Genomic DNA, 25,830 nt, shown 5'->3' on the forward strand with positions numbered 1-25,830 from the left:
AGTGTACATTGTATTTTTTCAGCACAGGAAACAATAACGACAAGAGGACATTATGAGAACGGCGATTTGGCAAGAAAGCATTGAAAGTATATTGTGTGATTCATAAGGGATACCAAACGTCCAAAACGATAATTGTTTTATTACTCCATGTGCCACAAATTTAGCTCTTTTGATCTGAAATACTTTTAGCAGCTCCATAATTCGTGCTGCTAAATGTGTGCAAAAGCAACAATAATTCCTCTATATGCTGGAAGAGTTCCGAAATCTGCAAATTTAGAAATTTTAAGAGATGTGTATGTAGATCTGTACTACGTACTTAATAGTACTAGTAGTAGTAACAGAAGCAGCATTAGTAGTAATAGTAGCAGTAAGTAAACTATAAAAACTATAATAAAACACTAGTAATGTGAATTTGCGTATGGCAACTAGATAACTTGCAGTAGACTACTAATTTAAAACAGGAGATAGTCTCTTTGCAATATGGCAGACATTAAATCTACATCTGTATGAATAGTAATTGGATTAGAAATAAATATTTGATAAATGTATTTTGCCCCAAGGACGAGAGCCTCCATTTTCCTGCCACAAAATTTAATTTTAACATTCAATGAAATGCTTAGGCCTATTGGTAGTCAAGACAATAGTAAATCGCACATAAAACATATACATGAACAGAACCTTCATCATCATTGTTTATATTTTCGTAATAGTTGTGCCCATCTTGGACAAGCAGAGCAATTAAAATAAAATACAAGATCATAAAATGTTGTTGTAGTTAAGCACGTATTTAGGGGTTTGCAGGGGGCCGGACCGCCCAGAAAAAAATTACAAAATACTAAAGTTAAATAATGAAATTATCCGTTGCTTAACATTTGTTTTATAATCGAGGGTTATTTGTTTCAATTTATTTGAAAGCAGTAAATTTTTATTTTTTATAACTCCTTTATTTAACATTAATTTGATATGTGCATATGTCCAAACAAAAGCTAACGTAGTACAATGACTGCGTAACAATGTCATAATTGTTTTATTGGGAGACGCTTGACACTAAACTATCCTACCGCACTGTCAAGGATGCATTTAGGGGCGAAGCCCAAGGTTCCGACCCCCCCCCCGAAAGACTTAATAAGTACTCACACATTAAACAATGAAAATTTGCGTTGTTTAGCATTTGCTGTATAATCGAGGATTATCTCTATTTCCGCCGAACTTTGAATGACATTACCAAAGATATTAATCTGACTGGTTCTAATATTCTTTCATGTTATTTAATAAATCAATTCGTTATCCATTTGGCACTAATTTCTTTGCCAGAGCAGTTGCTCTCATGCAAATTTTAGCAACCTTAACTACACGCTAGATACTGAATACATGCTTTTATATCTCTATTTTTACACCGTTTTTTTCCTATTAATGTAATAATAGCAAACAATATTAATTTAATATTAATTAGTTATTATTATTATTTTAATTTAATATAATTACAATGTAATTATTTTAATTTAAACGTTTATATTATATTATTTATTGTTATTATTTCTGAGAAACTTGGTTCGGACCCCCCCCCCCGGAAATTAAATTCCTAAATACTTGTCTGGTTGTAGGCTACCATAACATTGAATATTAATATTTAATTCAATGGTGAAACCGTGTAGAGGCAAAGACAATACAAGAGAAATTGGGGTAGTACATCATCTTGCTCCGCAGCAAGATTTTTAAGCTATGTCATATTATTGCGAAATTTGTACATTGGCAATAAAAACATCGACTGTTTTGGGAACTCAGGAACATAGGCGTGCACAGACCATCTGCATAGAGGGAGCAAGAGCCTTGATGAAAGTTCAATCAATCATTTCATTTCACTGTTTTATTGTATTGATTAGTATGGAACAGGGCGTATACAGAATGTAACCGGACCCGCCGAAAATCGCACTGTATGAGATGACATGTCCTTCCCGGACGTATGAACAAGCTGTTGAATTACACCATCCCGCCTGACAGATATTAATCTTGTGGCTGGAAGTTACGAGATTAATGGAAGTGCACGAGAGAAAAATTGTGCTGTTACTGTGATTCTTATTTGTGAGTTTCGTTATGATGTACAACTTTGGTTCTTTTTAAATTGCATAATCAAGATAAATAGATTCTGAATTCATATGTTAAAACGTAAGTTCTGTGTTTTTTGTTTCTATTTATTGCAAATTTTAATGTTTTCCCATGCCCTGGGAGGTACCATGCGTATACCAATATACAGTCTCATGTTGCTCATTCTTAATTTGTATTGAGATAAATATATTCTAATGGCTATTAATATCCTATGGTTGAACCTGGCACGACCGTGTCAGGGAGGAATTCGAATTTGCGTGGCACCAATTTTCTTTGCACCCTCCCGTAAATTCTCCCTCTCTGTGCTTCAGATACTATATTACATATACACATGGTGTCGTACAGCAGATTCAAATCAACTACATTTCCAACAGCGACGGCGAGTAGGGGGGTCGTGGGGCCAGTTGCCCCGCATCTTGGTCTCCTAATGCAAAGCCTTGTCTACGAAGAAAAAATAAACTGTTCTTGCCCCTTCGCACTTTTGTCATCCAAACTCCGTTACTGATTTCCAATGTATTGGCAAATTATTCTGCAAACACATAGAGTCATGGACGACCGCAGGATCTTTTCCAGGAAGGGGCTTGCAAGGTAATATCTTTCCAGGGAGGCAAAGGAGACATATTTTCCCCCTTAATAGTAATGTCCTCTCAAGAAACACCATTTCAGTCTAAAATTACCATGTGTCTTCAACGATTTATAATAATTAACATAAATTACTGTGACTAAAATGACATTATGTGTGAAATATATTAAAATATATAACTTTTAGGTGGTCATTCATTTTCCAGAAGAGCGTGGCCCCCCTTGCCCCCCCCCCTTTCGGACTTCCATGCATAGACGTAACACAACTAACGAATAAAGTGTGTGGGAATGGAGTGTTAATAACAAGAAATTTGCTAAAGAACGGCGTTGTATAGTTCAATTACAAAGAAAATAATGCACCTTCCTCCCCCTCCGTAGCTGCTTCTAACTTTCGTCAGCTTGAAAATAGTTATTTTTTTAATAGCATAATAACGGTGATAGGATTCTAAGGGAGGGCGTCTGCCCCCTCTTGCCCCCCCCCCCCCGTGAGCCTTCCTATGGTCAGGACACCATGTCGCAACACAGTGCACAAGATAGTTTCAAATAATAGTCACAGTTCTGTTTGAAACAGCAAATTTGAAATCGTAACATTGTAAAAAGTTGAACTAACTTTACAAATCGGACGACGCCTCTGAATGAAGCCACCAGCTGTCAAACCAACGACTACTTTCTGCTAGTAGCTCAAATATGTGGCAGAGAGAAAAAAACATCAGTACCCCATCTTGTTCCGGTACTCCGTTTTGCCCCATTTCTCTTCGCTAACTTCATGTTATATATTTTGAGGAATGTTGCATAATTTCCGTCTGCACATTTTTACATAAAATTTCGCCATTTGCATCATCTCGTTACTTTTCATTGAATAATTTCGGATATATATTTATGGGACTGACACGCACCTTCTGCCTTTAGGGCTTTATGTTAGTCTGGTTATAACCCTTTTATCGGACTTCTCAAAGGCTTCTAAGGGTTAGTAGGACCAAGCCCTTGGGAGGTCTGTGTTGCAGGATTCATTTTTAATTATCACCTATGTAGGTTTGAAATGAAAGATCATTAAGACCTTTTACTCGAAGATTTATTTATACTTCCCATGATATACAAACACTTTTCAAACAGACAATTCACCCGATGCAACTTGTAGGCCTAAACCTATTAGTTGTACCGAAGTTTATAACCCTGGTCTTTTTGGTGATGCAGGAGAACGCCTTATTCAGAGTTGGGTTTGTGGAATATCTGTCAAATGGAGTACAAGTACACCAGCCAATCCGAAGATTGAAGCAAGATATTACCCAACGTCCCCTGAACCATCAGCCTTTCGGCAACCAGGAGAATGTCCCGTAGGCTTACAAAAGTCTAGCTCTTTTATATCACAATTTTGTTTACAATTTACCATGGTTACTACATAGTTGTTTTATATTTTCATATTTCAGCATTTTTTTATTTTTAAGTTAAACAATTCATTACCTATTGTAACATTAACAATAACATTTTTATGGCAAGAAATCTAACAATGTTTAGAGAAAAGATTCAACTAATTTAATTCTTAACAACAGAGATTTTTATAACATAGACTGAATAGTTTAGTGCTTAAAATGCATGTGTTGACAGGGGCGACACAGAACAAAGATTCAAAATATGATTTCTCGATAAATTTGATAATTTTTATCTGATTATGTCCTTCATCAGACCTGATGATGACGACAAAAATTAATGCTCCTTCACTAACGTCGTCAAATGATCGCTACTCATTCCTGTGAATACTGACTGCAAGTCCGCAGTTCAGGTAGAGATCCTATCGCAATCCACTAGATTTTAAAAAAAAATTAGCACAAGAATGATGGAAATGGCCGAACTTTGGGAAAAAATATTATGACATGTTTCTATCATATTTCCACATATTTCAGTGATTTTTTCTACATATTTTGTATGCTTTGGCTACGTTCAAAATTCCGTGCCCTAGTCATAAGTGGCCGTGAAATTTCCTACCCATTCTTTATTAATCATTATGGTACTAGTTTACTATGGGAGTGACACCTATAAATCATTAATTTCGCACTTTTTTACATTGGTAACGTATTATTTTGGAATGCGGAACATTTCCTGAGGTGAAATAATGCATTTCTAACTAAGGTAATGTATATTTCTTACATTTACGAGTACTTACTCTTACTTGTTATTTCCATTCTGTAACACACATTATGGCGATAGTGTACAGGTTCATCGCGCGTTGTGTGTTTTGTCGATTTATGCAGTATTGCAACCTTGTTCACCGGAAAATACCTACTTTCGTGCCCGGATTTGAAATTATGCTAATACCTAGCAAACCATTGACGTTAGCCTCACAAACCATTGACGTTAGCCCCACAAACCATTCACGTTAGCCCCACAAACCATTCACGTTAGCCCCAAAAACTATTGACGTTAGCCCCAAGGTTAGGTTAGGCGAGCATAGTTAAAAAAAATAATTAAAAATACTCGACACGTCATGTTCTAGTGAAAACACGGCGAGTTTGAAACACTGACTACGGGGTTTACGTCATCTAACACACGGAACATTGTGCTCTCGTGCCGAAAGCAAATGTCAGCAGCAGGGACAGAGATTTTCGCAGAAAACAACATGCAGATGCATTCGCATTAAAATTGATCAAAACCACTTTCACGAACTTCCACAACGCTACAGAAAATGATTTCCGTAAGTACTTTCTCCTGTAATTTTGAAGAAATTTGTCACCCCCATAGTAAACTGTTACTACCATTATAATCGTAGCATTCGCACCCACGTTGTCATCAACGTTTTTCAATACTGAAATAGAAGGCGCTAGAATATTTGCCAGCATTAGTGACATTCGTATCACCATTCATGTATACAGGTGGAAACTATTCAACCTTGAAACTTTTGTTTGGAAAAACAAAGTGTAAGTGGTCCCACCCCAACAGCCTACAGATAATTTACGGAATTCTTTCTTTGTAGTAGCAGGGGGGATAGAGGTAGATATGCAGATAAAGATAAGCGAGAGAATTGTTTGATTTGATTTGGTTTACTCCTTACTCCGCTTTTTTGTGCCACTTTTGGCTAATTTGCGAGAAAAGGGATGAGTGATCATGTGATGAAATTGATGAATGGGCACTCACAAACATCCATGCCCAGGCCAGGACTCGATGTGCTAACCACTTCGCCACGGAGCCGGCTGGGAGAGAAAAATAGACGGATAACTTAATGAGAGAGAGATGTAGAGAGAGAAAGTTGTAGATACAGGGGAGAAAGAGACAGAGAGAGAGAGAGAGAGAGACAGATAGATGAAATGGAAAGAGATAGTAAACATGAAGAAGGAAGAGGAGAAAACTATAGATAGATATGGAGAAACAGGAGAGAGAGAGAGAATAAATTAATGGAAAGAAATTGATAATAAATAATAAGACAGAAATGAAAGAAGAAATGGAAAAACGGGAAAGAAAGAACAAGAGAAAGAAAAAAGAAAATGAAACAAGGATAAAGTAACGAGAGAAATGAAGAGAGAAAAATTTATAAAAAGATATGGAGAAGAAAGAGACAGAGATCGGAAAAGAGAGAGAGAGATAAAAGAAAGAAAAAACAACAAGAGAAGAAAGATAGACAAGAGAAAGGGAGAAAATCACAAATAAATACAGATAGAAATATATGAGAAGAAAGAAAGAAACGTAGAGTGAGATGCAGACTTAAAGAGAGGGAAACACAACTAAAGAAATAAATAAATGGAAATAATGAAATTAAAACTGAAAGAACGATAGACAAAGTAACAGGCCAGGAACAGAACAAGAAAGTGAAGGAATGAAACAAGGAGAAGAAAATAAAGATAGAAAGGGAACAGAAGGAGAGAAAGAAGCTGCATCGACCAAAGTAGAGCCTACCTGAAAATATTTCGTTCGTCCACAGGCCCACCCGAACGAACATCTCTGGCGACGACACTGAAGGGGAAGCAATATGGCTCACGTCAGTGTATTTTTTTTTTGTGTGGTGCTTAAAATTTTCGTTCATGTACCAAAAAAGTTTCTCCATCCCAACAGGTTTTAGAATCAGCACAACTATAAGGTTGATCTACTCTTCCAGGTTTAGAAATATCCAGAAAATCTGGATGGATAGCATGTGTCCCAGAACATATATATAAATAATTCTTTAAGATGAGGAAGTATTTAAGCTATATCTATATATAGACAGAGTAGAGTAAATGAATGATCATTTAAGCAAAGCTGATCCCTTGTTCCTTAGTTCATTTGTCTTGAATATATAAATATGTGAAGATTTTGGATCATTATCAGTGGCATAATGCAACACCTGTCAGTCTTCATATAGTATTAATTTGTTTACAAGAAAATTTCCCAAGAGGAAGTAAGTGTAGAAGTAACCAAAGAACCAAATAACTTTAAATGTAACTCAGATACTTCTCAAAAGTAACTTTCCGAACACTGCTCCGTTGCAAAACATTCACTGAAATAGGTGGTTCAAATATCGATTTCGCAGAAACTAATCACGGCACTGCATTTGGGGGGGGGGGGAAATATCGGATGTTTTCAAATCAATAGGTGATTCTCGAAGTATTTTGAATGCTGGTCACGGAAATGGCATCCATTTTTTCAGTTGCGCAACAACAGGGGGGCAGGGGGCATTGCCCCCAACCAACCTTTGACGGAAATGAGTTCTAGGGGGGCAAGGGGGCAAACATTGACGGCCAAGTGTACCTGCAGGGGGCAATTACCGCCCACAACTTCAAAAGTTTATGCAATTAAAAATACTTTTCGTAAAAATTTTCTTGCTCGTTTCGCTCGCAATGCCTGCTTTTCTTAATGTTATCAAGTTCAGAACCGTAGCTAGAGGGCGGTGGGAGTCATCCTTGGGCGCCCAACGATCTAAATAAAAATAAGTTGTAAAATTGATTGATTGTTTTACGCACAAAGAGGCTAATTGAGACTACCTATAGTTTAAAGTGGAATCCGAACCACTGTGTCATGTGCCTCCACTGGGTATCGAACCCGGGACCCCTTGATAACAAGACGACGATGTTACCACTACACACCATCAGGGAGGCACAAAAGTTGTAAAAGAGAGAATGCATTGGTGTCCCGTGAAATTACTTGTGCCCTATTAAATCAGTATTGATTTTAGCATGCAAAAAAATTGAATCCAGACAGAGAAATAAGATTTGTCTTAATGATTTTGTTTTAAATGCATGAAAAATTGTTTTGAGGAAAGGGGACGTGCACATTTGGGAGACAATTTATGTAATTTTTGCTGTTGGTTTATTGTGAGATGGATGAATTGGTTGTGTAATGTCTCGTATATGTTGTATATAATATGTATTAAAGAAACTTTGAATACGTACACAATTTAGTGTCCACGTTGCTACATGTTGCATATGTGTGAAACATACATCGTGCATGAAAGTTATACATGTTAATGTAAAAAATAATAATATTTGGAATGTATTTATCAAACATTTTCTGTCTTTCAAAAATTGTTTATGTGCTTGTTTTCCATTATTAATGTGAAATTGAACGTGTTTGAAAAATAATTCAAATCGTATGTTCGAACACAAGTACTATAGCACCAACTTCTACACCCTTTGTTATAATTTGCGATGGTAATAACGTATTTGATACTACTACTATTACCACTACTACTACTCATAATAATAATAATAATAATAATAATGTTGGTACCGGGTTCGAATCCAGGCTTGCGCATGAATGTTTGTGAGTGTCCATTTATCAATTTCATCTTATCATCACTCATCCCCTATCTTCGCAAATTAGCCAAAAGTGGCACAAAAGCGAAGTAAAATATAGCAAATAAATAATAAACAATAACAACAATAATGTTATAATAATAACATTATTATTATTAACATCATTATTATTAGCATTATTATTACTATTATTATTATTATTATTGGTACGTTTCTCCTGGTACTTGCCCCCCCCCAACAAAAATTCGTGGTTGCACCTCTGCATTTTTACCCATCACATTAGGATTTTTCAGGATTTCACAATCAAAATTCTCATATGTGCCACTATACTACATTTATTACATAACGCAACAAAATAAAAAAATACAAGGGAAGTTTCAGTTTTTTCTAAACCAATATGTGATTCTGAAACTATTGCGAATGCTGATCTCGTCATCACGTCAGAATCTTTCCCCTGGTCACAACGTGACAACGTTCAATCAACCTATCATATTATAACATTGAGTTTTGAACATTTCATAATGTTTATTCGGGATTTCGAAAATAAAACTTACATAACCAAAGTCCATACCATTTCTATGCCAAGATGTAACATGGATGCGGAAGATTCAATGTTTATAATTTTACAGGGTGGCTCAATAAGTCACTTAACACCCCCAGTACAAGGCCACTGCGGCATGGAACGTGAAAATGGCGATGACCAATCGTTGCCTGGCCAAGGGGGAACCACTTTGATGTCACCCGCATGAGTTAACAATACCACAAAGTTATGGCTCAAAAAGTCACTTAACACCCCCAGTACAAGGCCCCTGCGGCATGGAACGTGAAAATGACGATGACCAATCGTTGCCTGGCTAAGGGGGAACCACATTGACGTCACCCGTATGGTCGGCAGCTATCTTGATGTCCGCCATCTTGAATTCAACTTCAGAATTTTAAATAGGAAGGGGGTGATATGATATAACAAATCAAGCTAGACTGAATTCTTGTATCAATTTGCTCCTTTTCGAGGTGTTAGAAAAATGCCTTAAAATTTGTTTAGTGCATCGGTAATGCATCGAGATCAAAGTGATGTCTAGGGAGAAAAGTTCGCATGCCATTGCACACGATTTTAATCGGATACATCCACGAAGAGCTGCACATTATGAATGGTTGTCGCGAACAATTTACGGTGTGACGCTTCCATTGATATAAAATTCCTTCACTGTGAGAAGGCTAATGTTTATGTTCATAATTAAGTTCATAAACAGAATATGCGACCCTTGCCATCTGATAAAATAACTTTGGACAGAAACTGCTTCACAACGTTCCCATAGTGTTCTGGTGTTCCTTCCTATTGAAAAAAAACTCTTCTTCCATAAGCAAGGATGAAAAAAACTGTTTATTTAACAAATCCAAGTAGCCCTAAGCATTTAAGGTTCCGTTGATGGAAAATTGACTAACCAATCGTGTTCCACACAGCACGACACACCATTAACTTACCAGCACTAACCATTCAGCTTTGATCTGTCGAAAATTGGTTATCAGATAAAAAGCATCGAATATTCTGTTTATGAACTTAATTATGAACATAAACATTAGCCTTGTCACTGTGAAGGACTTTTCATTTAATGGAAGCGTCATACTGTAATTGTTCGTGACAACCATTCATAATGCGCAGCTCTTCGTGGATGTTTCCGATTAAAATCGTGTGCAATGGCATGCGAACTTCTCTCCCTAGACATCACTTTGATCTCGATGCATTACCGATGCGCTAAACAAATGTTAAGGCATTTTTCTAACACCTCGAAAAGGAGCAAATTGATACAAGAATTCAGTCATAACTTTTTACTGGTTAAAGATACGTCGAAAAAACCTTCAACATTGCATTTCTCGTGAAATACTAGCCTGATTTGATATATCATATCACCTTCTTCCCATTTAAATTTCTGAAGTTGCATTCAAGATGGCGGACATCAAGATGGCTGCCGACCATACGGCTGACGTCAATGTGGTTCATCCTTGGCCAGGCAACGATTGGTCATCGTCATTTTCACGTTCCATGCCGCAGTGGCCTTATACTGGGGTGTTAAGTGACTTATTGAGCCACCCTGTATATTAATTTATAGTTCAAGTATTGGAAGATTTCTATTGCAGAAAATTAATATTTTTCTACAATCTAGACAGAGCCATCTATTGGGGAAATAATGGAACTATACATATTATTGTGAAATTAAGGAAGTTAATATATTGTTGTGTTCTAAAAAAAACTGGACGTGATGGGAAAAAAATGCATTTCATTTTTGGAATGAGCATGCTGAAAGTATCCCCAGAGACAACAGCAGTGGTAAACGCTATCCTCTTAAAATGACTCACGATTGTCATTCTTGAGAGTTCTAAATGCACGAAATACATATCTTATTGTGTAGATAGCAGATAATTCTATCCACCGGTACAATTCCAGCCCCCTCCGAAAACAATCCTGTGTACACAATTGATTGTATACATTTTTCATTTTATTATATTTAAATGTGCTTACTCTAACAAGAATTATCATTGCAACGGGAAAAAGATTCTATAATTGATTGGTTACTTGATTTTCTTTATTTTACTTCGCATTTCTCCCACTTTTGGCTAATCGCAAAGATGAGGATGAGTGATAATATGATGAAATTGATGAAGGAACATTTACAAAGAACACGCATGTCCAGGTAGGGATTCGAACTTGGGACCCCTGGTTAGCGCTGTGCTGCTAACCACTCCGCCACCGAGGGCTACGTAAGGAGTTCTATATTGTTATAATGTAATGTAAAATTATAAATCCTCATCTATAACAATAACAATAATTACTGCAAAAATTTGGGCTTCAATTGTTTCTTTGCAATTTCTCATAAAACTTCAATATCCGAATTTGATACATGCGCAAGGTTTCAAATACATTAAATCTCAAATACTCCGAAATATCTTATATTCAACACATGATACCCATTAAAATTAGAGTAAAAATGAGGCAATAAAAATAAAATAATGTTAATAATATAGTTTATGGTATATATTCCGTAGAATTTCTTGTGTTCGCTATTAAATATTGATTAGAGCAAAGAGGAAATGATTTTGTATCTTTTATAACTTACTAAAACTGTTTAGTTTTAACCAAATTTATACAAACACGCAGTGGCTGCGATTGGATTCCAAAACTGGGGGTGGGGGGTTAAGGTGCCAAAACTTTGGGGCAAAAACAATATATTCTCCTTTGTAGATAAGGTTTATCTAATCAAAAATTTCGAAAAGTGTGGGGGGGCAACTGCCCCCCGCACTCCCTAACATGCACTTGTTTCAGATGAAAAATGATTTCAGTGAATTGAGTCCTTGTTTAGACTTCCAGCAGATGAAGAGTAAATAAATGTTTGAACTGGTCTGTATTCATGGGCGTTCGGAAAGGGGGCAACAGGGGGCCGTGCCCCCCCTGAAAAATGAAAGTCAACCAAAAATTATGTATTTCACACATATAATTTCATTTTAGCCAAAATAATATGTGTTCATTATTGCATTAACACCATAAATTCAAATTTAAACAATGTTTTTTTTTATGAAACTACACTCTTTTGGGGGAAAATGTGACTTGTTTGCCCCGCTGGAAAAAATACCTTCCTTGCCCCTCCCTGGAAAAAATTCCGCGGACGTCCCTGTCTGTATTTATAAGTTCTTGAATTTTGACATCGCTACTCTTCAGAAGAAAAATTAAATACTTGGAGTGTATTAAGTTATAAATGACTTTGTCAATTTGCAATACACAAATAAATATTTATTTTCTCTTTAAACATGTATGCTACAATATTGGAAACCCAAAGGAGTATGAAAAAATAATGTCGTAATGTGTTACAGTGATACAAAACGATACAAGTTATTTATATTATTAAAATAATACAAGTAAGAGCTGCATTTCCTATGTAGCCACGTTATGTTTCATGATGTTAATCAGCATATAGGCACCCCGCCGGTTTATTGGTTACAGAACTTTTAACGAGTTGTTGTTGAAGATATTTATTTTTAGACGGAGCATCTTATTTCTAACCGGGCTTCAAATCATCCACATATGGCACAAAGCAACCTTGAAATCAGAGGCACCAACTAAAATAAATTTGTGGAGGAGCAAGGTTGGCATAAATACTATTGTATATATGTAAATACATATAAAATCTGTCCCTCTAAGTAATTTTTGGGGAACAGAAAGTGCCCCTACCTCCAAGTCTATGCTATGATTGGAATGGGCTAATTAGAATCACTGATGCCAGTTTCAAATTGATTGATTGAGTTGGTGCTTTAAGTCCACTTTATACACAGTAAGGCTAATCGGGACTGGACCTACAGTTTAAAGAGGGATCCGAACCGCTATGCTCCTCCACCGGGAATCGAACCTGGAACCCCTTGATTACAAGGCAACAAAAACGATACCACTGCGCCATCAAATTGTCATCCATAACTTCATCATTTGATTACCTATAATCATTCAGTCCGATTCAGTGTTACATTTCAACGACTAAAAAAGTTATTATTAATACTAAAATACATTCTTTTCATCTCATCAATGACGTCGGGGAGGAGTGGGGTTGAAACCCCCGAAATATCTCTGAAGGAAAGGTACTACACTTAAAGCATATAAAACTAGCTTATTTATCCAGTTATACATTCGCAATATTCATGTAAATCGCGAGACTCATTTTGTTACCAAGAGATGAAGCAGTTTTGGTATATTAACATTCAACTTCACTAAATTGTAATAATTAATTTCCATGCACTTTTAATTCACTCAAACATTTAATATATATCTCGGAAATGAATAGTAAGTGAGAGTGGGAAAAATAGAAGATAAATCTCTTTACACTTCAAGTAAAGAGAAAAATTGCATAACACAATTCAAGTTTTACGTATGTTAATTACAAGGGTTAAGCTGTTTCTGTATTACTTGCATTTGGTCTTTCTGTTGAATCGAATATCAAAGAAAATCTACATGTCACGATTCCAATTTCTAGATATCGTTTTCTGTATCCTGAAGTGTTGGGAAATTTCGAATGGTTCTCTATTAAATGTGCTAAATGTCGGAAATTGCATTGAAATGCCTGTCTGTTATTCCACAAATGCGAAAACAATCCCTTCTCTTTTTGGAGTAGAAATGTGTAGAATTCGAGATTTCTTTACTAATGTATATGTCTCAACCTGGAATGTTCTGAGCCTTTACCGGCCTGGGGCATATCAGTGTACAGTTAATGAGATAGTTAAGTATAAATTAGATGTAGTAGCTGTCCAGGAAGTTAGGTGCCCAGGAGAAGGGAATTGTAAAACTAAAAATTATACTTTTTTCTATGGTGGTACTGAAAATCATAATTTTGGAACAGGCTTTTTCATAAATAATAGAATTATCTCGGCTCTTAAAACAGTAGAATTTATTAATGATAGGATATCATATGCAGTTTTATAGGGTAGGTGGTGTAAAATTATTTTAATAAACATACATGCACCAACGGAAGATAAAGATGATAATACTAAAGATGATTTTTATACAGAGTTAGAACAGGTCTTTGATAAATTTTCTCAGTATGATATGAAAATTCTGTTAGGTGACTGTAATGCACAGATTGGCAAAGAAGAGACATTTAAACCCACGATTGGTAAAGAAAGTCTTCATGAATTAAGTAATGATAATGGTTTAAGATTGATTACTTTTGCAACCTCAAAGAATTTAATTGTGAAAAGTACCACTTTTAAACATAAATATATCTATAAACATACCTGGTCTTCTCCAGATGGTAAAACTCATAATCAGATAGATCATATTCTCATTGATAAGAGAAGGCATACTAGTATAATTGACGTTCGTACACATAGAGGTTCTGACTGTGCCAGTGACCATTATTTAGTAATTGCTAAATTAAGAGAAAGACTCGCAGTGATAAATCATAAGCAACAAAATCTAAAAGTTATAAAATTTGATACAGGAAAGTTTACTGATGAAAGAATTAAGAAAGATTACCAAATTAAACTGTCAAATAGATCTGATGTTTTGCAGGATTTAAGTGATGATGAAAATATAAATGAAACTGACGTAAATAAGAATTGGGAACACATACGTAATGCAATAGAATCAGCAGCTAAAGAAAGTATAGGATACCATAAACCAAGAAAAAGTAAGCCATGGTTTGATAATGAATGTCATAATCTAATAGCAATAAGAAATCAGGTTAGACTTTGGTGGTTAAATAACTCTGATAATACAAATCTAAACAATTATAATAGAAGTTAACCGTACGTTTAGAAGTAAAAAAGAGATTTCTTGAAAAGCAAAATTAACGAAATGGAGACAAACAGCAAAAATAAAAATATCAGAGATGTATATAAAGGTGTAAATGAGTTTAGAAAGGGGTGGCAACCTAAAGTAAACTTGATAAAAGATAAAGACGGTGATTTTCTAGCTGACCCAAGCGATATTCTAAATAGATGGAAGAACTACTTTAATGACCTTTTAAATGTCCATGTAGGAGATAAATCAGAAGTAAATGAAGTACACACAGCAGAACCTTTAGTCCCAGAACCTAACTTGACTGAAGTTAAAGATGCTATTAAAAGGCTAAAGAATAACAAAGCACCTGGCATTGATTTAATACCAGCTGAGTTAATTAAATATGGTGGAAATTCATTAATTTGTCAAATTCATAAATTAATTTGTTTAATATGGAATAAAGAAGAAATCCCTCAAGAGTGGAAAGAATCCATAATTGTGCCTGTTTAAAAAAGGTGATAAAATGAACTGCAATAATTACCGTGGAATTTCTCTACTCTCAACAACATACAAAATATTATCGAACATTCTTCTAACAAGACTAACCCCATATGCTAATGAAATTATAGGTGATTATCAATGTGGATTTAAACGTAACAGATCAACTACAGATCAAATTTTTCACATCAGACAGACACCTGACAACAAGTGGGAATATAATCAAAATGTCCAACAGCTATTTTGATTTGATTTTGATTTGATTTAGTTTATTTTACTTCGCGTTTTGTGCCTCTTGGCTAATTTGCGAAGATGGGGATGAGTGATGAAATGATGAAATTGATGAATGGACATTCACAAACAACCAAGCCCGACCGGGATTCGAACCCGGGACCCTTGGCGTCGCAGCGCGATGTGCTAACCACTCGGCCACAGGGTCGGGCCCAACAGCTATTCATTGATTTCAAAAAAGCATATGATTCGGTCAAAAGAGATAAATTATATAATATATTAGTAGAGTTTGGAATACCTAAGAAGCTTGATAGTATGATAAAAATATGCACCAGTGAAACAGAAAGTAAAATTCGTGTGGGTAATAATATGTCTGACAAATTTACAATTCATGATGGGTTAAAACAAGGAGATGCATTATATCCATTGCTCTTTAATTTTGCCTTAGAATATGCTGTAAGGAAGGTAAAAGAAACTAAAGAAGGACTAAAATTAAATGGTGTGACTCGGTTATTAGCATATGCAGATGATGTAGACTTACTGGGGGATGATGTGAATACAATTAAGAATAATGCTAAAAGATTTTTCAAAACTGCTAAAGAGATAGGTTTGGAAGTTAACAAAGAGAAAACTAAATATATGCTTACAGGCCGAAACCAAGTGTTAGGTAATAATCAAAATCTAATTATTGATAACAACTCGTTTGAACCAGTTTACAAATTCAAATACTTAGGAGTAATATTAACAAATGAAAATTATATTAAAGAGAAATTAAAAATTAGGCTTAATTCAGGAAATGCATGTTACTTCTCTCTTCATAAACTTTTGTCTTCTCGTTTAATATCTAAGAAACTAAAAGTTAAAATATACAAAACAGTAATTTTGCCTGTAGTATTATATGGATGTGAAACTTGGTCCCTTACATTGAAAGAGGAACATAAATTTAGAGTATTTGAGAATAAAATCCTTAGGAAAATATTTGGACCTAAAAGGGAAGAGGAGACAGGTGAGTGGAGGAGGTTACATAATTCAGAAGTACATAATTTTTATGCATGTCCAGATATCATTAGAATAATTAAATCAAGAAGACTTAGGTGAGTAGGCCATGTGGCACGAATGGGAGAGGAAAGAGGAGTTTACAGGATTCTTGTGGGGAAACCTGATGGTAAGAGACCTGTAGGAAGGCCAAGAACAAGATGGATGGACAACGTTGAGATGGACCTAAGGGAAATCGGTAGGGATGGAAAAGAGTATATAGCTCTTGCTCAAGATAGGGAAAGATGGAAGGTCTGTGTTGCTGCAGCTATGAACCTTCGGGTTTAAGAAGGTTAGAGAGTTAGTTAGTTAGTTAATGTACATGTCTCTCTGTGTTAGGGATTGTCAGTGGTGAAACAGTAACAATAATAGGTATGTACATTGTACAGTTCGTTTGTTTTGCCTCTGGGCCGAGATAGCGCGTGACATGACGCAGAAGCCGGCATTTTCGTCCTGTAACGTCTCACTTATTTTCGCACATATCTTTAGCATGTAGACCTATATTTATATTGCATAACGAGGACTAACCTGTGTTGTAAGAGTTGCTCAAAGTTGTTAACGCGCTATCTCGGCCCAGAGTAAAAACGAAAGCGCTGTATATACACACAAACAAAATTATTTTTCTAGGGACGATCTTGTTTCTTAGCTACCGCAAAGAATTCTCAGAATGTAACTACTTAGCTATATCTCCGTAATCCAAACCTTCACTGGTGTTATTTGTATGTTTATTGAAATATCACAGGTTATATGCGCTTCATGTACTGTGAGCGTCAGTGAGTTTTTTTAAAATTGTGTATTTCGGTGATATTTATGAAAAAAATTAAGGTCCTCCTTGTGGCTTACCAATCACTATCTGCATCGCAGTTTTCTGATCTTCGTTATGCGGATAGCTTGAAATCATCAGAGTTATTTACAGGAACTATAAAAAACAAAATTATGTGGAGTAATAGACATGAATAATATAGCTCATTCCAGCATAAACCAACTCGATCGATCTGTCTATATGGCCCTGAGATATAACAATCGATCAAGAATAACTTATCGATATTTCGGAACCTAGCCAAGAAACATATGTAAAATTTTCTACAATCCAGATCCAGATAATGCTAGTGTAATGTGACAAACTATTTTGAATTATCCGTCCGTCTCTGTGGGGGGTTAATTAATTTAAGAACTCGGATGTAAAACATAGTGAGATGTTGGTCATTATTGAGTTTATTAAGCAGATATGTTATTAAATAAGTTGGAGATAAATTATTTTCGTGTTGTGTTTTTCAATTTCAGAAACGTTCAATGAGCCCAATGCAAATTGCATGATATAGCAGTTACACGTGAAAACTCAAAGATGGCTCTTTTTACTTTGTAACTCAATAATGACCAAAATGTCACTTACATTTTACTCCAGAGCCTTATCTCAGAAACTATTTGAGCTATAGATGCGAAATTTGTCCAGTTCTAAGAACTGTGATCAACCTGGGACAATAGCTATTCATATTCTCAATTTATTCATTGATTGAGTTGTTGTTTTAAATCCACTTTATACACAGTAAGGCTAATCGAGACTGGGCCTACAGTTTAAAGTGGGATCCGAACCACTGTGCGCCTCCACCGAGAATCGAACCTGGAACCCTTTGATTACAAGGCAACAGAACCAATCGATAAGTATCGATTTCTCCAAAACTACTAAAGATGAAAATGTAAATTTCGATAACAGAAACACCTTTCTAATACTAATCTAACATGTTATAAAAGATATTGACAGAATGGTCCGTTTCTCTATTGAAAATAGTCGCACATCAATAATCAATATATGTCTAACTTTTGATATTTCAGACGTAAATAATGCTACAAATATGTTGCATCAAAAGAGCCCAAAAATTCTAACTTTAGGATTGTAACCTTAACTACAAATTTTCATTTCATTTCAACATTCGAACCATCGGTCATCAGTTTTCTAGTTTGTCAAAATTCTTTTCATTCTAAGAAATACCAGGTGTTGGTTAATGTGATATGTTTATCGATATCTTTGTGTGTCTATCAATGGAAATAAAAAAATGACAACATCGAGTATTCTCCTAAGAAACTGAAACATCGAAAATAGAAAGTATCTGCCCGTAAGGTAACTTATAAAATAGCAATAGTTACCTCTATTTGGCTACATAAAAACAACAAATCCTTCAAATATAGAATTCCAAATGCAATTTAATTATGATATTAGCAGTTCCTTAAAAAATCAACAACTAGTAAACGATAGGTATGCCAATATTGTGATTGTTACACATGGGGCATGTCATGGTTTCGTAGTGAATGCAACTCCATCTTGTCGAATAGCCAGAATCTCAACTGCTTCTCTATAGAATGTACTGAATATTCAAACCCTATTTTAAATTACTTAAAAATTGCATTCACCCTTTCACCCTTCAATCACATACGTAAATGATGACGTGACAACAATCTAAACCCTTCAGTCACTTGTTAAATTTTCTGATTTTTCATAAAGTATGTTATACGCATATAACTTTTAAGGTTTTGAATATAATGTAATTTCAGTACAAATTTAAAGGTACATTTTGGCAATTTTAAGTAGATAATTACATTTTTAAAGCATATTAATCGTGAAATATCATCAAGTGGAATGGAATTTCAAACCTAAATGTTTACAGTTTTCAGTAAGATTTGATGTGAATTATTCATCTAGCTTTCAAAGACTAATATTTGCAATTTCTTCATTAATGCTTTTATCAGTCCATTATCAATTGTCTTAACGGTTATTACACCAATTAGTTTTCACAGTGACTCTCAGGAATCTAGGATTCCCCACAAAATTATAAAGCGGGGCTCCCCAATAAAAGGTCCCGGGTTCGATCCCGCAGAAGGCGCATTGCACAGATCACACATTTATTAGATCCCACTTTAAATTGTACGTGCAGTTCATATAAGCATAAAGTGTGCTCAAAACAAACTCTTTGACAAAATTAGAAAGCACGGTTTTTCTAATTATGATTTTTATTAGGTGTTCCTTACGATATAAATATAGGTTCGGATTCACAACGAACGGAACTCAAGTATTGTTGACTCATTTCCGATTTCTATGCAGTGTGTTGGATTGACGATATGGACCACAATGTTTATATTGGTCGTCCAACGAAAAGAATAGACTGTTGGGTATATGAGAACAGCGTTGCCGCAGGGGTGAGTAACGGATCTGCTGGCAGTGAAAGTACAAGACCAAACAAACGTGCGTGGCGCTTGAATCGCGGATACGTATAAATTGAAGAAATAAGTTCACGGTTAGATATTATAAAACTCGCCTAAACTTCCTATTTTCTCTTAAATATTCTGAGGAAGATAAGTTAAATCTTCTCTTTCCATTAACATGGATTTGTTGCCCCTTTTCTCATACAAGAAGCAAAGTCTTTGAGAAAGACATGAAACGTTGATCTTTTAAAATTAGGTAATGTGGAGTCAGAATTAACAGCAGCAAGAACCGAATTAAGTGTTGGGGGTTTGTTTTTAAAAATAGAATACGTTAACTATACGTCGCACAGCACTTCTGACAAAATCATTATATTTTACATTTCTACTTGTAATTTGCATTCTTTTCTTGGGTCGTTTCTTACCTGGTGTTTCAAGAGGACCTTGAGAAACCTCACCTCGAATTAAACACAGTAGCCCGTGAAACTCCCGTTGCTTTCGCCGGATTTTTCTGTTTTAAATAAACAAAAATATTCGTTACTATTTGGCTTTCTTTACTTTTGATAACCTCACCATGACTTCTCTTCTTTACACTACTTTCGCTCATATTTCACTATTAAAACCAACGGTTTTTAACAGCACAACACAACGCACAGATCCGCCACAGTCAATCCTCGTGTAAACCAACGGTCAGTCACCCTCCCCTTCTGAGAAATGTTGTCTACCGCGGTACTGGTTGAGGTAGTGGGGTGGAAAGCAACCGACAACGCTGGGCTCGCCGTTCCCCTCCGTGCACGTGCCCCTGCAAAAATAAAGTTAAAAAAACGCGCTGCTGGAAGGAAATTTTGCTGGTCTAAAAGCTTAACCAGCTCCAGAATAGCGTTTTACATTCGGAACAAAAGCAAATGTGTTCACCTTTGCGCTTAGTAGTGAAAATAAAATTTAAAAAGAGGGAGGATGTACGGAAAGTAAAAGCCCATTTGAAGCAACAGTCTATTCTTTTCGCTGGACGGCCTTTTAGCAGGAAAGGAATCTGTCTACAAAAGATCAAGCTGAATGTTTTAGACAGACACGGAATTGTTTATGGAATGAAAAATATAACGTATTAATGACCCAAGTACGTTTCAAGGAATTTTCTTCTATCATTGGATTTCGTTCTGGAAGATACTCTTTGACTCCAGATCTCGGTAAAAAGTACACATCGTTCTCACGTCTAATATACAACTTACAGAGCCCATTTCAGCTCTGTAGTTAAAACGCGGGTGTGGCAAGAATCGGGATTTGGGCCAATCCATGAGTTCCGGGTGTGACAATCACAACTTCAAATCTAAATATTTTGTGAACAAAGACATTGAGCTCATCCATAATATCATCATTATAATTTCAGAATGGTGACATTGTTACTATCCTAAATAGTGAGCTCTGTGAACAACTTGTTTTGGGGCAATTCATGAATAACGGGAGTTTCGGGTGTGACTCAACGGCTGTAAAAGCATCACCTACCACCACACAGCTTGAAAACTCTGTGAATTTTTACAATTTCTTATCCAGCATATTTTTTTGAGGGGGATGTAGATTTAACCTTTCATCTCATTTATTTTATTCCAATGAAAAAATTTATATTTTTACTGTTATTATTTTCTTTAAAAAGTTCCGGGTGTGCCCTATGTGAGTACATCATTAATTAACTCCATTTAATACCATATTATTCACCTAATACTTTAACTGATCATAGGGGAAAAGAACCTCCTCAATTCATAAATTTTAATAATAACCAAATTTATTTGTGAAAATTCCAAACTTTTTGATCATTGCTTATACACTCAAGTCTTATTGTAAAAAGACAACCCTTATCACATTTTCCACTTCTCTTTGTTAATCTGAATTCTTAAAGTCATTCAAGGACATGTAAATATCAAATAAGTAACTATTTAGTGTCATGCACTAACGTAAAACTAAAGCTTAAGTTTAATGCTGTGTAAATAGTATTTGGACTAATTTTACTTCTTCAAGTGGTAGGATCAGTATGTCATGGATTGGCTTGTTTGTTGATTTTTTTTTTAGGGAAAGGGATATCTCTATAAATATCAAAATATTTCAAAATTTCACAATGCACTTGTTTCTTAGTCACAAGATACAACTTTCGGCAGGTGGTCCGGTTATGATTTTTAAAAAAATGTTTCGTTCACTCCAGTCTGGTGTGCAAGGCGGTGTAGCTTGAAAAATGCAGATGAGAGAGTTAGTCTGTGATATCTCATCTGCTAGATTTCAAAATGAATAAGGTTTGGATTTTCGTTTTAGCCAAACATGCGAAATACAGGGTGCATAGGTTATTTGAGGACACCACATTTTCAATGTATAAAAATCTTATACCTTATTAATGTGTCGTTTTTGTTGCAGATATACGATGACTGAACCAATATTAACTCAAGAAATGAAAAGAAGCGCTGTGATTGTGGCCTCACATGCAATACACAAAGATTTAGAAATTGCTAGGTTGCTGAAAGTTGCCAGATAATTCTTCCATAAAGTTCGGAGATAGTTGGAAATCTCCGGTTGGAATGTTTCAAGAGTTTCGAAGCGAAAAAGGCATTCCCGACGTTCTGACACTATCAGAACACCAGAATTTGTCCGAATGGTTCAGGAAATTATCAATGATACCCCCGGAAAGTCAATGAGGGCATTTGCAAAGGAACTCAATGTGTCAGAGGGCACAATCCGAACATTGGTTCATGAAGACGTTTGAAACAAGTCGTATGCGATGGGGAAAGGTCAATTCATGTCTGCAAAAACAAAAGAGAATCGTCTGATCAGTGCAAAACGGTTACTCACCAAAGTAAAAAACCCTGACGAACACGGTATGCTGTTTTTTTTTCTCTGATGAGAAAAACTTTGATCAAGACCAAAAGGTCAATCGCCGAACTGACAGATGGTTATGTAAGGATCCTTCTGAAGTTCCCAGAGTTATGCATACCAAGTTTCCAACAACTGTGATTGTTTTAGGAGTTGTGTGTAACGAAGGACATTTCATGCCACTCCACTTCTTTCCACAGGGTCTTCGAGTTAATGCTACAGCCTACATTGAGGTTTTGCAGAGTGTTGTTAAGCCCTGCATAGACAGTGTACGCAACGGCAGGCCTTACGTATTTCAACAGGACTCTGCTCCTTCTCATAAGGCTCACATTAACCAAGAATGGATGTCAGACAATCTCCTTGACCATGTCACACACAACTTGTGGTCCCCTTATTGAGGCTGAAGTCGATTTTATAGAATAATCCTATTCAAAAGCTTTTGTTTCTCATGTGTACCAATTTTCATGAAAATATATTTGATTTTGGACGACATATGGTTATTTTTCAAATTTATGTCCTCAAGTAGCCTATGTACCCTGTATATACATAAATATGTAGAAAAATCACTGAAATATGTTCGAAATATGCCAGTGTATTAACATTTGTAACAATACAATACTATTCCCAATCCTCGATCAATTCCTTTATTCCTGAGCCTTTCTTTAAGGAGGCTATGCTTATTGATGATTCAGATCGCAATTAATTGTGTAGTGTGATTTTATTCACTTATACATAAATATTTAGCGAAACTAAGTGAGTATGTATATTGCATATTATTTTCATATAAGTATCTGCATTTATAAATAAAATCTAGAGAAATAACTAATATACTGCATTTTATGTAAATATGCGTTCTAAACGTAAAATATATAAACATATGTAACGTGAAACTCGGGTGTATCATTTATAATATTATGATAGTGACATCTGTCATTTCTTAGCTACATTCAAAACAGAAACGTAATTACTTAAAAGAAACATTACTTCTATTGGTAACAACTATTTGTGAAATAATATTTTTATTTCCATCACAATTTTAAATATACAGGGTTATTATAAATGATGGACCCATTTTCAAAACGTCATAGGTAGGGAAGTACAGATCCATATTGAACAAGCTATATACCAATGGAAAGAGGAAGGTTCAAAGTTTCTGGCGGGCATCGGCCGGCGGGCTGTGGTGGTTGCGGAAGCGGCCGGTAGAGTTGGCGAGAGGACCGTCTCTGTCAGTTGTGAGCGAGATGGCGACCTTGGAGCACAAGGTTTTCTGCGTGCTTGAGTGAGTCGCAAATTGCAGTGCAGCGGGCATTCCGTACCAATTTCGGTAGCAAACCACCAACTAGGAAAAGCATTAGCCGTTGATTTCAACAATTTCAAGCGACTGGAAGTGTGTGCAAAGGAAAAAGCACAGGCCGATAACGTGTGTCAGAGGACGATGTCCAACGGATTGAAGAAAGTTTTGTGCGTAGTCCCAAAAAGTCTACCAACAGAGCTAGTCGAGAGTTTGGAATACCCCAACCAACGGTATGGAAAGTTCCGAGAAGACGTTTGCTGTACAAGCCCTACCGATTACAAATGGTACAGGCTCTCACACCCAACGACAAAGAGAAGCGTATCGCATTTTGTGATTATCTGCTAGCAAAGATGGTGGATGACACATTTCTACAGCGTGTAATTTTTAGCGACGAAGCCACGTTCCACCTCAGTGGAAAAGTCAACAGACACAATGTTCGCATATGGGGTTTGGAAAATCCACATGCAACCGTGCAACATGAAAGAGACTCGCCGAAGATCAACGTGTTCCGTGCCATATCCAGTTCAAAGGTTTATGGACCATTTTTCTTTGCGAAAAGAACTGTAACGGGAATCACGTACCTGGACATGTTGGAACAATGGTTGTTCCCTCAAGTTATGGAAGATTCCCAGGACTTCATCTTCCAACAGGATGGGGCTCCGCCCCATTGGCACCGATCTGTACGAGACTTTTTGAATGACTGCCTTCCTCAGCGCTGGATGAGTCGCAGGGGAATTGAGGACCTGGCTCTGCACTTCTGGCCACCCAGATCTCCGGATCTCACACCCTGCGACTATTTCTTATGGGGTTATGTGAAGGAAGCTGTTTACGTCCCGCTTCTACCAACAACTCTGAACGATCTGCGTAACCGGATCACTGCTGCCGTGCACTCGGTAACAGCAGATATGCTTACGCGTGGGTGGAACGAGTTTGGCTACCGCGTCGATGTTTGCCGTGCTGCCAATGGTGGTCACATTGAACATTTATAACAGTTACAAACATTGTGGTAACAAACTTTGAACCTTCCTCTTTCCATTGGTATATAGCTTGTTCACTTTGGATTAGTACCTCAATAAATATGATGTTTTGAAAATGGGTCCATCATTTATAATAACCCTGTATTATGCAAGTAACCTCATTTACATAAGTTTACCGCTTTCGTAATTTGATAAATAAAATGGTACATAAAATGAACAGATTTATGGGATTATGATGTCTTCGAAATCCAAATTTCCTAGTTTCCTTTAAGGTAGTTTTTTTTCTTTTTTCACTCTCTTTAATACGATGATGATATCCATTGGACGTTAATTGGATATCCAGTCCTGGATATCCAGAGAATCTCCAATCCTCTATATCCATGGATATGCAGTGCTGGATAGCCACAGGATGTACTCTACATACCCACGTGTTATTCAAAAATTGAAAAATATTTTGATATCCGCTGAAAGGTTCAACGAGTATTCAGATAATTATGTTAGGACTAAAACTCAGTGTTGCAGTCTTCAGTCATAAGTCGAAAACATCACCCGAAAACATGGCCTCATTCAGAGCAGCTCAAATTCGGTACAGACGTACAAAAATGTCTAAATCAACTAATAAAGTCCTGTTAACGTCTAACTTAATGTCCAAAAGAGATCCAGAAACATCCATAACATATCCTTTTCGACATCCTATGATATCGGATATTCCTAGATGTCTATTAGCTATCTAGAACTTCAGACACGAATATCCAAGGGATATCTAATGAATATGTTTTGGACATTTGTGTGCTGCATAGGAAATTTGTTGACAACTGATTGAAATATGACAAAAAGTATTGAACCCGACTCTTATGCCGCTTCATCGCTATATAATCAAGGGTCCCGGGTTCGATACCCGGTGAAGGCACATAGTGGTTCGGACCCTACTTTAATCTGTAGGTCGAGTCCCAATTAGCCTTTCTGTGCACAAAGTGCACTTAAAATAACCAACTCAATCAAAATGAACGACTCTTATCCAAAATGTTCTTCTATTTTCAAGAAGAAGGATATCATCTTGCATTCGTGGTAGATTTGTGAGAGATG

At 36.1% G+C, this 25,830-nt stretch overlaps 1 protein-coding gene and 1 pseudogene across 1 annotated transcript in view; one reads left to right on the top strand and one right to left on the bottom strand.

The window, feature by feature from the left end:
- Positions 1-25,830, bottom strand: part of LOC146002559 (uncharacterized) — a 128,000-nt gene that overhangs the window by 47,945 nt on the left and 54,225 nt on the right. The gene's annotated exons all lie outside the window — the stretch shown is intronic.
- On the top strand, positions 22,028-22,871 carry LOC146002621 (uncharacterized; annotated as a pseudogene).

This window comes from Lepisma saccharinum, chromosome 18 (assembly GCF_977018435.1).
Source record: "Lepisma saccharinum chromosome 18, izLepSacc3.1, whole genome shotgun sequence".
In the NCBI taxonomy this organism is placed as follows: domain Eukaryota; kingdom Metazoa; phylum Arthropoda; class Insecta; order Zygentoma; family Lepismatidae; genus Lepisma; species Lepisma saccharinum.